This window comes from Neofelis nebulosa, chromosome 9, assembly GCF_028018385.1.
Source record: "Neofelis nebulosa isolate mNeoNeb1 chromosome 9, mNeoNeb1.pri, whole genome shotgun sequence".
NCBI classification, from domain to species: Eukaryota; Metazoa; Chordata; class Mammalia; order Carnivora; family Felidae; genus Neofelis; species Neofelis nebulosa.
This window is the reverse complement of record NC_080790.1, coordinates 91,227,977-91,241,253: the sequence shown is the minus strand read 5'-3', so window position 1 is coordinate 91,241,253 and position 13,277 is coordinate 91,227,977. Positions and strand designations below refer to the sequence as shown.

The following is a 13,277-nucleotide window of genomic DNA, read 5'->3' as shown; positions in this document are numbered from 1 at the left end:
CTAAGTGAAATAAGCCATACAGAGAAAGACAGATACTATATGGTTTCACTCTTATGTGGATCCTGAGAAACTTAACAGAAACCCATGGGGGAGGGGAAGGAAAAAAAAAAAAAGGAGGTTAGAGTGGGAGAGAGCCAAAGCATAAGAGACTCTTAAAAACTGAGAACAAACTGAGGGTTGATGGGGGGTGGGAGGGAGGGGAGGGTCGGTGATGGGTATTGAGGAGAGCACCTTTTGGGATGAGCACGGGTGTTGTATGGAAACCAATTTGACAATAAATTTCATATATTGAAAAAAAAAAAGCATGTGTTAGATTGCACACACCAGTGATGGGGGGATGGGGGTGGGGTGGGGGGGATTGCTGAAATTAGCAGAACAAAGCAGAAGTCTAGCACACATTCATGTTTCAACTCCGAAAAACATACACTGCATACAGAACCTGGAGAGTAATAAGGTCTTGGTTAATGCATGCATTTCCTTTAAGTACCTAATTTATTATTTTTTGAAGTGTGTGCACATTTTGCCATTATGATGTCCCTTTTTTTTTTTTTTTCAACGTTTTTTATTTATTTTTGGACAGAGAGAGACACAGCATGAACGGGGGAGGGGCAGAGAGAGAGGGAGACACAGAATCGGAAACAGGCTCCAGGCTCCGAGCCATCAGCCCAGAGCCTGACGCGGGGCTCGAACTCACGGACCGCGAGATCGTGACCTGGCTGAAGTCGGACGCTTAACCGACTGCGCCACCCAGGCGCCCCTGATGTCTCTTTTTTTGAGACAATTGTTGCTATTTATTTTTATTTCGGTCAAGTGACCTTAAAGGTTGAGGGAAAAAAATAAAAATAAAAAAGGGCACTAGGAGATTTTCCTAACACTCTACTTCCAGATGTGAAAGTCCTGGTGTCTACTCTTTGCACAGAGCCATTGGAAAGAGGTCTCTACTTCTGACCCCTCAGTAGGGTCCTCACTTTTGCTACATAATCTTTTGATAATAGAAAACTAGTATTTCTTGAGTTCACCACATAATGGGCACATTCCTAAGCACCTGGGAATTTTTAGCCTTGGGAGGGAGGCACCATTGTCATCCCCATATTAAAGGTGATGATATCTAGGCACAGAGAGGTGAAGTAATTTGTCCAAAGTCACAGAGCTGGTAACTGAACACACACTGAGGTCTAACTCCAGTTAGAACTACCAACCTTTACATTTTGCCTCATGCCTATTAATAATATCCAAACACACAAAATAATTTTAATATTTAAAAGAAAGTTTTTCCATGTCCAGAATATTTGGGGAAATGTCTCCTCCAGCTCTAAACCAAACCAGAAAGTCCTAATGTTATACAAAAATTTTATATTACTAAACCTAATTACAAGGAAAGAACATTAACTTGAATAGTCCCCCAAATTACAAAGCAATACTTCAACCAAACATTCCATGTCCCAACTCATTTTTATTCATCTGCTATGAAACAGTGAGACACCTTCTCTTCACCAGAACCAGGGTATAACCTTTGTTTCATGTTGGCTAAATAGAAAATAAGAGAGGGGTGCCTGAATGGCTCAGTTGGTTAAGTATCCAACTCTTGATTTCAGCTCAGGTCATGATCTCAGGGTTCGTGAGATTGAGCCCAGTGTCAGGCTCCACAATGAGTGTGGAGCCTGCTTAAGATTCTTCTCTCTCCATCCCTCCCATGAATACACATGTGCATTTCTCTTGCTTTCTCTCAAAATAAACAAACAAAAAAAGAGAATAAAATAACACAGCTGATAACATTTATTTCGAAAACCATAACAGTCTCCCCAACTCATTATTGTCCTAACTTTCACATCTGAAATTCCAGCATGCAATTAAGAGCTAAAGGCACATGTTGATCCTCTCTGTTCCTTACACATATTTAAAAGTCCACAGAATCTGACAGTGGATTGAATATTTTTGGTTTCTACTTCCAAGAAATCAGCCTGCTGTGAAGGTCAGTGTCAATATCAAGAACTCAGTGACCAAAAAAGCAGATTCAGAATTGCTAAGAAACTCATCTTTAATGAAGATGAAACACAGCAGTCCAAGAAACCAGGTCATGGAGAAATCACCGTTATTTTGCTATTCCAGTTGCTTGAAGTTCATGCCAAACAAAATAAACTAAAATAAAATGTTATAATCCTGGGCTGACGCAACCAGCCAGCCTTGGGATGGAACCATTTCCAAGTCTGACACACATGGGGCTCAAGAGCTAATGAAACTTGATGCACTGACACGGAGGTTTCCAACACTGCAGGGACCAGTGGCCCCAGTGCAGAGAGGAGCTTGGGAGCACCAGGCCACTACAAGTTCTATGAAACGTGCCTGTGCCTGGTGGTCTCTGTGAGCACCAAGTGTAAAAATCAATCCCACCCTGTCTCCCCCCAGAACTGGACCCAGAACAGGAAAGAAATCCGGGAGCAAGTGCTAGGAGTCAAGAAGCAGGAGCCTAGCCACAAGCCTGGCCTTCACTGACACATGAGCTCAGGGTCATCTGCTTAACAGGAATCAGCTATTTGAATGATTCTAGTATAAAAGTCTTATCAAAAAGCTCTCTCATTTTAAGTCACAGAATTTTGGAGTTTTATGGTACTTTAAGTTGCCTTGTCTATTATCTTAACAGACTTGGGAAAGCCATTCTCACTTAAAAAAAAAAAATGGGGAAAATAAGGCACAGACATTTGGAGCCCAAAGACACTTCAAGAAATGGGCAGCACTAAAACTAGTATCCATCCTGAGGTAAGACTAGGTAAGGGCCTCACATCAACCTATCTCACTCATGCAAAGGGAACAGTTCCCTATGCTCTTCCCACGGGGTCATTCCAGGGCCATCACTGTCTCAAAATTATGTTTCTGCTCCCTGAAACAGGAAACAAAGGAAGAGCAGTTTAAAGTGGTAGAGGTGAAGACAGACATTCAGCCTGGAATGTGTTGAGTTTGAAATATCAATGAGGCGTGGAGGGGAAATGAGCAAAGGCACCTGGATGTCTGGCCGAGTGTGAAGCATGAGGGAATGGAAAGCTGTCACACGAAACCACTAGAAGGACTGTCTTCTTTTTCCCACCTCTTCAGACAATAAAGCCAGAGAAAATACCACAGTTCATCAAATCCAAGATGCCACTGATTCTAAGACCAATGACTAAAAAAGAAAAACTGCTATCCAATCTGACACAATGCTAAGACAGTGTTGACTTCAAAAGGCATCCCAAATTCAGAGACATTGTAACATGAAAAATTAAAGTGAGGTATTTAGATTGCAGTATACACAGGGTAGACATCTGTTTTTGTACCTTTCTATTCTGATATAATATCAACTTTATAGAAAAATAACAAGAACAGTACATACAATTCCCAAATACCCTTTATGCCTGGAGCTTCACCAATAAACTGTTTTCACTTTGCCCCATTTATCACACCCACTGTATCATTTGCTCTCTCCAACTCTGTCTCTCCTTCCTCAGATTATTTCATACTGCACTTACTAAACTGAAGGACATAGTGATAAGTACAATGATCAAATTCAGGAAACGTATCACATCACTAACATTTAAATTTTGTCTATTGTCCCAATAATGTCCTTTACAGCTCTCCTGCCCACTTCCTGACTCCAATCAAGTAGTGTACACAGGTGTCAGGTCCTTTTAGTCCTCTTTCAACTAGTATGGTTCCTCAGTCTTTATGTTTTTTTTTTACCTTAAAATAACTAAAGACTATAGAAGTCAGTTATTTACTCTGTAGAACATCACACAAATGGAGTTTGTCTGATGTCTCCACACAGAGACTCAGGTTATGGCGGGAATACCCCCAGGGTGAGGTGGGCGAGGTAGCATCCTTCTCAGTACCTCTCATCAGGAGGCACACACTGTCTCTTTACAGGTTATCTTTAATTTTCATCACTTAGCTAGGACAGCATCCAAAGCAGGCCAGCTACCTTTTATAAGAAGTTGATTCATAATGCGGCGCCTGGGTGGCTCAGTTGGTTGAGTATCCAACTCTTGATTTCGGCTCCGGTCATGATCTCAGGGTTCCTGAGGTCATGTGCATGCTCTCGCTCTCCCTCTCTCCCAAAATAAATAAATAAACATTAAAAAAAAAAAAGAATTTGAATTATGAGAATTTTAATAAAATCTACATCAAAGTCTTTATGTGTACAAGTTGAAATAATAAAAATTCAAAAATAATTTAAAATGTGTCAAGAACTGCTTAATTTATTTTTTTTAAATTTTTTTTTTAATGTTTATTTATTTTTGAGACAGAGAGAGAGACAGAGCATGAACGGGGGAGGGTCAGAGAGAGGGAGACACAGAATCTGAAACAGGCTCCAGGCTCTGAGCTGTCAGCACAGGGCCCGACGCGGGGCTCAAACTCACGGACTGTGAGATCGTGACCTGAGCCGAAGTCGGCCGCTTAACCAACTGGGCCACCCAGGCGCCCCAAGAACTGCTTAATTTTAAAGCCACACTTTTGCTACAAAGCAGGACTGGCTAAATTTGAATTAGGAAGGACCCCTGCAAACATCCTGTTTGAAGCAGTTTTCTGAGAAGTGCTACTGGCACTTCGGTTCTTATGAGCAGGCCACTAATGTGATCGTGGAGTTTAGAAATTGGGCATCTATGTTTCTAGCCAAGTCAAGAGGCAAACTCACCATTACTTCCCTTCATTTAGGTCCTTGGGGAGTGGTGACCGCACTGAAGTCTGACCACAAAAGCAGTCACCTGAACCCAAGGAGCTAACTGGCTGAGCTCCAGCTGGCCCTTAGGAATCAGCTTCCTTCAGGCAGAAGGTACTACCCTCCCTGTTATCACGGGGACAATGAGCTCTCAGTTTTATTCCCCATCCACATGGGGACATGCATACCCTGACTATGTCAGGAGGAGGCTCTTCTGTTCTGTAGTTTCTCCCCAGCCGAGGACCTGGTGGTGCTGCCTACTCTTGCCCACTTTTGTCCATGTTCATGAACACAGCCAGAAGCCTGGAGTCCACATGCACTGGCAGTCCTAACCCCTCCCTCCTCAGGCCACCTGTGTATAGCCAGGGCAGGTAAATACGTTCTGGATACCTTGAGCTCTCCCTGGGCTGTGGCAACCTGTTGTTAAAGTCTAACAGAGCAGACTACCCTTTTGATTTTTAAGTAATGTATAACTATTTACAAAATTCCTGTGCCCTTAAATTAAACTCTAAATCAGTGAATGCTTCATTATATTACTTCATGTTGGTTCTTGTGTTTATGGCTTTATGCCATCTGTGACCCTGAAGGAGACTCCACAGGCCCCTGGTGTGAACGGCACTCCTAGGAAGTTGCCCTGGCAGGACCACACGGTGGCTACACTCCCAATCCTAACATCAGACTCATCTTTTTAAATTTATTTCCATGAGCATGCACACACATGGTGCCCACCAATGCAAAGCACAACTCTTGCTTACAAATGGAATTTGACTTGCTAATTCCCTTACCTCCCCCTCACCTCACATATCTAGACAGACTGTGGAAGTCAGTTTTTTATCAGCACTGAAAACTCCTGACTTTCTTTTTCATGTACAGAAATGATCTCGTTGCTTAGGCAGTGACATATGGTGGAAATCTCACAGGCTAGAAGGCATGGAATCTGCAGAGAACCTGTCTAGATCCCTGTGCACCCTTCAATGCCATGTGATTCTGAACATAGCAGGTAGCAAGCCTCTGTCTTCTAGATGGGGACAAGAGCATGTCCCAGCTCAGCAGACTGCTGTGAGCACTACACGGAAGAATTTACCAAAAACAGACAACAGAGCCTGGCACACAATAAGAGCTCAATTTAAAATCAAATCACCAAGAGACCAGCGATCCATTTCTGACATCAGCATGACCAATGCACAAGCCATGCAGAGGGCCCAGAGGACATACTCTACCTGTGCAGTGAGTTACACTAGCTCTCCAGTGATTAGGTACCCACAGAATGCCCTCCCACAGCTCCCATGCACCCTGCCTCCTTGGAGTAGCAACAGGGAAGTATGAGGCCTGTCACAGACCAAGGTGAGCCCCCTTACAGCTGATGACTGGTTCCATGGTCCAGAAGGCTACTGAATGTGTTACTCCTTATTCTTGAAGAGACACAGAAACCAACCTCCCTCTTCCTTCAGATGTAAAACAGCCACCACCAACATGTGTGAAAGAGGAGCAACCTAGGCCCCCAGTTGCTGATTCAGCCACTGGAACAACTCATCCTGAAGTCCTATACTTTCCTTCCAGGACTTCCCTACTTGTTTAAGCCAAGACTGAGTTGGGTTTTCTTTTCTTTTTCTTTCTTTCTTTTTTTTTTTTTTTAACTAATTTATTGTCAAGTTAGCTAACATACAGGGTATACAGTGTAATCTTGGCTTTGGGAGTAGATTCCCATGATTCATCACTTACAACACCCAGTGCTCATCCTCCCCTACCCTCCGATCAACCCTTGGTTTGTTCTCTATATTTAAGGGTCTCTTATGATGTGCCTCCCTCTCTGTAACTTATTTTTCCTTCCCTTCCCCTATGGTCTTCTGTTAAGTTTCTCAAATTCCACATATGAGTGAAAACATGATTATCTTTTTCTGACTGACTTATTTCACTTAGCATAATACCCTCCAGTTCCATCCACATGAGTTGGGTTTTCCATCACTGGTACCTAAAAACATCTCAATTGATACGCATCCACAAATGTAAAAGTTTTCACTTCAGTGAAAAAACTAGACATTATCAAGAGAGATTTTCCTTCAGATCTTTAACAATAACAATAAACAACCACTTTGAGAAGTTCCAATATCAAAATATTAACTTATTAAACAAAGAAGATCCCAAAATAAGATAACTGGGTTATAAGAGCCGCTGTCACATCATAAAAGGTTCTGCTACTTTCCTCTCATGAAATACAAAGCAAGTCAATGCACAAAAGCTGGTATATACCAGTGCCTCTCAAACTTGAGTGTATTAGAATTACCTGGAGGATGTTTATTTGAGAAACCAAGGATTCCAACTCAAGGGAGACTATGTACCCATCTTTGAGAAACAAGAAGCCATTATCTCTTAAAGTTTAAGGAAGGGTTAAAGAGGGTTCAGAGAACCCAGTGTTCAGAGAAACAGATGAGTACAACTAGGCAGAAGCAGGTGCATGCTCTAACTTTCATCAAGATGTTAAAAACACAAAACGCCACCCAAAAGACTCCTGGGTTCACAAAAACAAACAAAATACAACATTTAGAATCCTTCAGTGGAGAAGTCTCACCAGGAGGCTCAAGGTTAACCCAAGGATGGGGAATGGAAAGCCTTCTGCTACTGCTGCCCTCCAAATAGCTCCAGGTAGAGTCTGACCCAAAGTTTTGGCCTCCTGCTTGTGATTAACCAAATATCTGGCCTTAAGCCTGAATTCTTAATTTGTACTTGAAGCCAAGGACTGAGCTAAGCCCAAATCTAAAGTTCAGTTACAGCCACTGCCACTCAACCTGTTACAGAATGACCATGGAATCAAGAGCAAAGTGGATGTGGCCTTAGTGTTGCCCTTCTAAGTCAGAGGGCACTGTTCCCCTTCTAGTCAGGAGCCACACAATTCCCCCTGACTACCCCTCTGAAACTTCTAGTTCAAAATGTGAGGCCAGGAAACTGTTTTTGCCTCCTTATTATAGACCTTTCTTGAGCCAGGGAGGGAGAGAGATACCTAGCAGCGACCTGTTCATAGTAAAATCCAAAGGTAAGTGTCCAAGGTAGAAAGAATATGGTTAGAGGGATCTCTCCTCTCACATACCCAAATCTCAAATGCCACATGTTCCATCTTCCACCCCCACACACAAAATGACCCTCCACAACTAGCACTTAAAGTCACTCACCATAAAAGGGTGAATACTCTGAATACTTTGAATATTTAGTTAGAATTTTGCAACTCTACTATTACTCTTTTTCACCACCAAATGTTCATAAGGACTAAGGAGTAGAACAAAAGACACACTAACACTAAGGGATTTCAACATACTGTTGGCAAATGACTGTGTCAGTTAAGTCACCTCTGAGCAGCCCTGCAAATCACAATGTAAAGAGATAAATAGGACTTAAAGAAAAACGGTTTTCCAGCAAAGATTATATGAAGTCCACAACTTAAAAAATGTTGAAACCCTAACTTTTCCTTTGTGATATGTTCTTTTTCTAATATGATGGTGTTAAATGTTACATGAAGTTCAGGTTCTTCGGAGAAGGCTTGTTATTTTCTCATTCTGCAAAAATGATTATCCTCTATTTTTTATTGAATCTGAATTATAAATATATATATCTATATATAGATAGATACACACACACACACACACACACACACACACACACACACACATATGTAAGCACAGAAGACCCACTTCTATTTGCCAGTACAGGCTAGTTCAATCTGTAACAGTTTAAACCACCAACAGATGATATGTATGTAAGCCAAACAAAAGGCACAGCACAGTGATACACTGCTTCTTTGCCTTAGCATTTTTCTTTTAGGATACATACTCTTGCACACAGTTCATAAAACTGTGGGGCTGCTTAGCGTCTTATTTAACAAATTTTAACTGAACTTTTTTTTTTTTAATTTTCTGCTTTGAAAAGTATTTCGAAGTCCAATGTGGAAAACGTGGTAAAGGCCTTTAAGAAAAACTCATGGTCACCCATAATTCCTCCCACCTATTGACAGTGCTGGCGGTGAAACCCTGAGCAACACTTGACCCTCTCCAAGCCCTCCAGCTCCACAGTTCTTTCTTTGGACCCCATTCCCACCCCCCACTGTAGGACGGCTTGGCCTAAGTCTCCAGGGCATGATTTATGAGTGTGAAACACCAGAAGAGATTAGACAGACTCCTACTGAGATTTGTGACTGAGCCCACCAATGGGAGGAAAAGGACGATCCTGCCAAACAATTGGTAGGACACATAAAATTTCCAACAGACTTTATAGTCCCTGACAATGGCGTGTTTCAAACCGTTTTCCCAAGCGCAAACTCGCGATACAACAAAAGAAAGGTACACCCTAAAAACTTCCTACATAGAAGGATGCAATCTTATCTACAGGAGATCATTCTGTGGAGAACTTGGCCTGCTCAGAGGAACCAGGCCTCGAGCTCTGCAGGTGATGGGAGAGGCTGAGGGACACGGCGGCGCTGTGGGCGTTCCAGGGGCCAGGGCACCCGGCAGCTGCGCGTCGGGGAAGGAAAAGTCAGCGCCGCAGTTGCGGCCGCGGCTTTCGCTACACCGTTTAACCTCGGCATCATCAGTGAGGGCCACTGCCCTCTCCCCGATGCCGGACTGCTCGCCAGAAGGTTAGCGTCCACTTCAGCAGAGGGGCCAAATAGCTGCAAAACTCGTTCCGAGGACCACGCAAACTGCAGGAACGGAAACGACTGTAGAACCTAGTTTTCAAAGGTTTGGTGGAACAGCGGGATTCCCGCGGATACGTTCTTTTAAAGTGACCCCTGCACCAGCCCTCCAAAGTGACGGAAAAAGGAGGCTAGCATGTCAGACTTACCCAACCTGGGGCCCCTTACCCAGAGGGGAAGGGAGGACCCGGACCCCGCGAAGGAGCCGGTTCTGGGCGCCGAGGCGAGGGCGGAGGGGTACCGTAGGGTTCTCCCTACGACCCCGCCCCGCTCAGAGTCGCAGGACCCCGGCCCCGCTAGTTCCCACAAGCCTGTTGCCTGGGGCGCAGCCCGCGAGACACTGGCTTCTCTCCGCGGCCCCAACCAGGGTGCTCGCAGCCGGGCGGGCCGCACGTGCGGCGGAGGCGCGGGCCCCACAGCCCCGCCCCAGCCAAGCTCACCTGGGCAGTGGGTGCCTCTGGTCTCCCCCGCGCTTGGGACACAATGGAGCGGGCCAAGGGCGCTGGCGCGCGCACTGCATGCACCCTGCGTCCTGCCAGCAGCTCTTTGTGTCTGGAGGCCCCGACGCCGTGTTCCCGCAGCCTCTAGGCACCGCCCCCTAGGCCTCCTAGCGCCGGGCGCGGCGGGCCCCATCCGAGCCGGCGGAGCGGGCGGGGGCTGGGTGGGGGCCGAATGGGCGGGGCGTGCGGGCGTCGGGGCGGGGCGAAGCGGGTGGGCGGGTTTGGGTGCGGCGAGTGGGGGTTCCTCCACCGCCTCCAGGCGCAGCTCACCTTCAGCGAAGTGTTTGCTGTGGGGTTTGGCTGTTCGAAGTCCTTGCTCCAGCATCCTCTTCTGGGAACAACCCGAGGAGGCAGGCCAGGTAGTAGTTAATACTCCAAATTCGCAGTTGAGGAAACTGGAAGACATAAAACTAATGGTTCCTGTCTTTCCATCATATATCAAGTGAAATCTTTCTTGAGCATGTACTAGTAGTGCCAGGCGTAGTCCCATGGAGCAGTAACCATGTGGGGAGAATTGGGAAAGAAAAGTCCCGGCCCCTCATGGAGTTTACATGCCAGAATACAACTTAAAAGCTTAACTGAAATATACAAGAGATGATCTAAGGAGTGCAGGAAGTTGGCCAGGGAAGGTCAGAGAGACAGTGACATTTTAAGTGAAGGCCAGAAAGGAGTGAGGGAAACAGGCAGCAGTCCCAGGGAACAGCTGGCCAGGCCTTGAGTCTAGAAGATGAGTCTACAGGGTGAGTTTCTTTGTGGCTGGGAAGAGTGGTATGGGAGGAGTGTGGTGTGTGAGGCGAGAAAGAAGTGAGAGATAGGTGAGAGGTATAGGGCCTTGCTGCCCCTTGTAAGGACTTTGCTCCTACTCTGAGACTGTTTAGTAGAGGGAACTTGTGGTCTGACTTAAAATCACTCTGGTCACTGGGTTAGAGCAAGGGCAGGGGTGAGAGCAAAGGTTGAAGTAAGGAGACCATTAAGAAGTGATGGCAGTAATTAGGCTGAGAGTTGAGGGTGGCCCTGGACCAGGGTGGAGGGGATGAGGAGTGGTCAGATACAGAATATGTGGTATTTGGGGTGGTCCAGACGGAAAGTGCCTACAGATTGGAGGTGGGTTGTGAGAGAGAAAGGGTGACTCCAAGACTTTGGCCTATGCAACGACAGTTACTCATTTTATGCTGGGTTCTTTCTATGCACAACCTCATTTTAATTCTCACAATGATCCCAGGACACAGTTAAAACATTGTCATTTTACAGAGTAGGGGAAATAAAGCTTAAGTGGTTAAATAGCATGCTGGGATCCATATAGCTTTCAGGTCCCAAAATCTGATCCCAGAACTTGCACATGCTCTGACCAGCAGGTGCTGCTGAGCTAAGACCTGGGGCTGCATCCCCCTTCTCCCTCCTCCCTGCAGTGCTCTCAATGTCCCAACTATCCTTCCAGTCATCACATCAACAGGATCGTCTTCATTTCTTATCTTTGTGGCTTCAGGGCACGAGCCAGCTGCCTTCTGGGCCCCTGACACAGCCATCCTACTTGTCCATTGGCTTCTCTATTCCTTCCCAATGCTCCCTTGTGGTCTTCCTTTCCTCATCCCTAAATATTTTCATTTGTAAGGTCCTAGACTTGGCTCCCTGCTCTCTTTGCCTAGTTTCTGGGTGCTTCCCCCTGTCCTCTCTTAAGTATGATTGAATAGTAGTCCTTAGTATTTCTACCCTGCTCTCACTCTGGTCCTCACTCTCTTTCTCTCTTAAAACCCCAAACATCAAACTACCAACTGGATATTACACTTCCATATCCCACAAGCAGTTCAAATCCAACCAGTCAACAAGTCTCAAACTGAAATATTTATTTTTCTCCTGTGATATGTTTCTTCTTGTGGATTCCCCATGTTGGTGAAGGTCACAGCCCTTCCATCTCCTCACATTGTCTCAGTTGCAAGTCCTATAGATTTCTGTGTATCTTCTCTCTCTCTCTCTCTCTCTCTCTCTCTCTCTCTCTCTCACACACACACACACACACACACACACACACACACAGTCAAATCCCAGCCACACCTTCTCCTTGGGTCAGGCCCTCCAGATGCCTCCTGAGGATTGCTAAAGCCCTAAAGACCACTGTCTGCATTTTGTACTTGTCTCTGTACAGCAGCCAGATGTGCTTTGCAAAACGTATGCCTGTGTTGTCCCTTTTCTGCCTAAAGCCCTTCCAGGTCTTCTGCTGAAATTATTTAACAGATCCTTCCTTCTAGACCTAGCCCTGCCACTTTTCCAGCCCCCTGCCCCCACCCCTAGTCCATTCTCATCTAGTCTTCAGGTCAGCAGGGCCACCTAGTTCTCTGAAAATGAAACAGACCACAGGCTGTCTTTTTTCCAAAGCTTTGCAAACCCCCTGGTTACCTGTCAGTCAGCTTCAGCTCTCAACACAGAAACTCCTCCGACCATGTGTTTGCTTCCTTTCCTCTGTCATCCTAGGACACTCATATTCACTTCTATCCAATCTTGTATCACTCTTTACTTTGATAGTCTCTACTGATGTTCTCTTCTGCTAATTTTTTAGCTCCTGTGAGCAAGGATTATCTTTTTTCTTTACCTCACCCCCATGCCTAGAATCCAGCAAACGTTGTTTGTGCTGGCTAAAGGATAGAGTGGGCTATGCTGGACCTGGACTGTCTCCCTCTTTGACCTTTGTTAATGATGCTTCTCCACACCTCAACTCCATCCTTTCACCCCTGATGCAGAAGGGGAAGTTTTACCAGCACAACAATATATCAAAATGATTAAATGAGCTGCACTGTGATCTAGCATGAGGAAGGTCTACACCTGTGTTTTGTAGGGACTTCACTTTAAAGAATGTGAGGACCTGGGGCAACATGACTGATGGGGAAGAGGCAGGATAAAAGTGAGGCTCTAGGGGAACAAGGTAGGAAAAGGAGGGGGGCACCAAGGATGAGTGAAAATTACAACTGCCTGCAAGTGGCAAACTCCACACAGAGTGAAAGGCAACCAGAGGAGACTGGTGAGTGGAGCTCATGCCATGCTCTGGATTATGAGGTTTTCCAGACCTGCTCTGAGTGAGGCTGGAGGCCTTCTGATGTGCTGGGGACCCTCCTCAGCCAGCAGAGGGCACAGTGGCAGGCCATACCATGCAGAAGTGTTCTAGCTACAGGATACATAGCCAAGGTCCTGACAGATTCCAGTTTATGATACTAAGTTCCCAGGGGAGCCTGCTGCGAAGATAATTATCTTTAATCAGAGTGACCATGTGCCCAGGTAAATATTCTTTAACCCTAAGGAGAAAAAAAGTGGATAACTGGGGTCAACTAGCAATCTTCACCACAATTGTATAAAAATATTCAGGTATCCTATTTTAAGCCTCACAGCCATTAAAATTATTTTCCTTAGATTGTTTAGA

At 45.3% G+C, this 13,277-nt stretch overlaps 1 protein-coding gene across 8 annotated transcripts in view; it reads right to left on the bottom strand.

The window, feature by feature from the left end:
* NINL (ninein like) overlaps positions 1–13,277 on the bottom strand; it is a 205,455-nt gene that overhangs the window by 170,221 nt on the left and 21,957 nt on the right. For 6 of the 8 annotated variants that reach the window (XR_009248766.1, XM_058684661.1, XM_058684665.1 and 3 more), the window contains exon 1: positions 9,809–9,992. The exons of 1 other annotated variant lie outside the window; for it this stretch is intronic. The gene's annotated coding sequence lies outside the window, so the exon portion shown is untranslated. Of the gene's footprint in view, positions 1–9,808; positions 9,993–13,277 lie in introns of those variants that run through there. One more of the 8 variants, XM_058684664.1, reaches the window with a different exon arrangement.